Source organism: Dipodomys merriami, unplaced genomic scaffold (assembly GCF_024711535.1).
Source record: "Dipodomys merriami isolate MVZ:Mamm:240054 unplaced genomic scaffold, mDipMer1.0.p SCAF_230, whole genome shotgun sequence".
In the NCBI taxonomy this organism is placed as follows: domain Eukaryota; kingdom Metazoa; phylum Chordata; class Mammalia; order Rodentia; family Heteromyidae; genus Dipodomys; species Dipodomys merriami.
The window spans coordinates 696,491-700,015 of NW_027203716.1; positions in this window are offsets into that span (position 1 = coordinate 696,491).

A 3,525-nucleotide genomic window follows, 5' to 3' on the forward strand; every position below is an offset into this window, starting at 1 on the left:
TCCCCAAATCACATAGGGACTCACCAAAGAAAGAAAACTATGAACCCAACTGTTTGACAAGCAGTGATGCAGAACTTCTCAAAAAAAATTCTCACAAACCAATTTCAGCAGCTAACAAAAAAGTCATATTTTATAATCAAATAGGATTCATCCTAGGATACATTTGGATTCAATATTCTTGTCAGTAAACATCATACAAACCATCAGCAGAAGAAGGGACAAGAAACATGATTGTCTATAGGGATGTAGAAATAGCTTTTAACAAGCTCTAATACCACTTTATGATTAAAAGGTCTTAGAAGCTAGGAATACATGGAACATTCCTCAATATAATACAGAGCATGTATATGACAGATATAATTAGCATTTACCTATCTGTGGAAGCATGAAGACATTAAAATCAGGAATGAGAAAAGGATGTCCATTCTCTCTACTACACTTCAATATGGTAGTGGACTTTGTAGCAAGAGCAATATGCAAGAGAAAAACATAAATGGGATCCAAATAGGATAGAAGTAAAATGATCCCTTTTTACAGATGAAATGATTCTGCATTTAAAGGATCCTATAGCTTCCTCCCTCAAGTTAGTGAAGTTGATGCTAAATTTCAGCAATGTAGCAGGGTATAAAACACACAAGAATCAGTAGTTTTTCTGTGTTACCAACAATGGAAAGATCTGGGCTGAAATCCAAAAAACAACCTCATATGTATTAGCCTCAAAATTAAATCAAATCTAAACAAAACAACAATAACAAAACTAGAAAGTAATTACTTTAACTAAAAATGTGAAAGACCTCTTCTCTGAAAACTTTAAAAATCTAAAAAGGGAAATTGAAGGAGTTTCAAAGAAATGAAAAGCTTTTAATGCTTCTGCATGGCAGAATTTACATGATGAAACCGCAATACTGCCCCCAAGCAATTGACAATGCAATACTCGTCAAAATCCCAACAATATTATTCAATGCAGTAGAGAAAGCAATCCAAATTTAATATGGAATTACAAAATTACAGATGAAACAGTAGGCTTTCAAGTGAACTCATGGGCCTTTACTCATCTTACACCCACCCACCCACACACACACACACACCCACACACACACACACACAATGAAATTCTATTCACCCATCAGAAAGGATGACTTTTAACCAGTCTTAAGGAAAATGAAATCCTTGGGAAAATTATACTAAGAGTATAGAGAACGAAATGCAGACTCAGATTAATATAGGTTTAATGGATTTATTCATTTATGATAGCTAGAAAATGCCCACAAATCTACAATTAAACAAGACAGATTCTACCTAGTCCCAGTTAGAATGGCCATTATCAAGAAAACTAACAATAGCAAATGTTGGCATGGATGTATCCAATTGGGAACTCTATTACACTGTTAATGGGAAATTAAATTTGCTCAACCACTGTGGAATACAGTACGGAGTTATCTGAAAAGTCTAAATATAGATTTCCCATAAGACCTAGTAATTCCCTCATGGGCAGTAATCCAATAAATAACAAACAAGCTCACATGAAAGCTACTACCATAACGATTTTCAGAGCTGAGGCCCAGAGTTCAAGGAATGGAAAAAACTTACCACTGCTGGGTTTGTTTCCACAAATATGAACCTTTTGACATAAGATACCAAATCATTCTATTTGCAGTAGCTAGGATAGGAATTAAGTGTAGTGGGTGATAAAAAGGCTTCTTTGTTGAATGTTAGGAAAAGATGTAGGTAGTCCAAGAAAAGAGAAATTTTTGTTGTTGGTGGTGGTCAAGGGGCTTGAAGTCTGGGCTTGGGCACTGTCCCTGAGCTCTTCAACTCAAGGTGAGTGCTCTACCTCTTGAGTCACAGTGCCACTTCTGATTTTCTGATTATTAAGTGGAGATACGAGTCTCAGGGACTTTCCTGCCCAGGCTGTCTTTGAACCGCAGTTCTCAGATTTCAGCTTCCTGAGTAGCTAGGAGTACTGCTGTGATCCACTGGCACCAGGCTAAAAATGAGGAATTTTTAGAAAAGAAAACTTCAGATACCACTATTAGGATACTTCAACCTCAACTCATTTCATCAGACATTTGTAAATTTTCTCTTTTCCTTCATATAGGAATACTGCAGTCAATATCAACTCAGTTGTGGGACTAGATCAATTGTATGTAAATTGCTAGTACCTAAATCAAGAACTGTTACATCAAAACAAATGGAACTCTCATTTGGAATAATTGTTTTCTCTTTTTTATTACAAATCTTTGCTTGATTACTTCCTAATGTGATATTGGACCTAACAGAGTGATGATATTTTCTTTCCCTTCAGCAGTTGTCCTTCTTCTACATGTGGTCAAATATTTAAGATTTCAAAGATTTCCATTGATAATTCACTAAGCTGACATTTAAGAAATTGTGCTTTTCTGGAATTTGGTTTGCTGTCTTGTTCTTTCATACACAGGCTTTCTAAGATTTATTAGTTCTAGAAGAAATTCTACTTTCCATTTTTGGTATGACCAATTTCAGTTTCTCTCATCAGTCTTTATGACCCTGTCTCTGGAGTCTAATTGCAGTCTGCCTCATAAAAAATTATATTAGTTATTAGCTAAATGACTCTCAGCTTCTGTTTCTTGCCTTCATGTCATCTGTGATAGCAGCCCTGACTGGCTGTGCTTACTGGAGTTTTTTGTTTGTTTTGTTTGTTTGTTTGTTTGTTTTAGAGGTCTAGGAATACTATTCAAAGTAGTAGCTTCTTTGGGCCCCAGTAATCCCTTGACCTATATTCAATGGGTTTTTCTCCTAAAGATACAAAGAACTGCTGACTAAATTCCTGTTTTAATTTTCTCAAAATGAGTCAATCTGGCATCCTTGCAAAGCCATAAGTAATCCTCTATAATCACTTACAGAAATGGTCTATCAAATTGGCTTTTCAGAGTTGAGTGTGAAAAATGTTCATTTCCAAGTCTCCACCACAAAACTGATCACATCCCTTGGAGGTTCCCCTTCCTTCCTTATCTTATGATAAATCAAACCATAATATTCTACAGTTGTGGTCAGCCTGGAGCACATTTCCCCAAGAATATTCTGTTGTGTATAAGAGGACCAACTATCAAAATAAAGGTGAAAATAATTGTCTACTACAGAATGATTTATTTATCTTGTTTATATCCATTGTTATTTTCATTACTTCCAACACATGGATAATTTATATTGGGATTAGAAAAGTGGCAAAGGATTAATGGAATAAACCTTCAGTTTACTTTCATATATCCAATATAATATACTTATCCCATTATGGAAAATTAAATTCAATTGTAGAAACAATGTTAGAAATATAAAATAAGCCTCAATACGTGTACTCTGGCACACATACATCATCTACTCAGAAATTCAGTCTCTTTATAAATATTTATTTGGTACAGAATAATAAAAATTTAATTAATGAATATGACTTTATGTGTCATCTGAAATACTCCTCGTGTACATAATTGTATGTAATTTTATAGATTTCACCTACACAGGAATTTAAAATGCATGTAGAAATCAAAT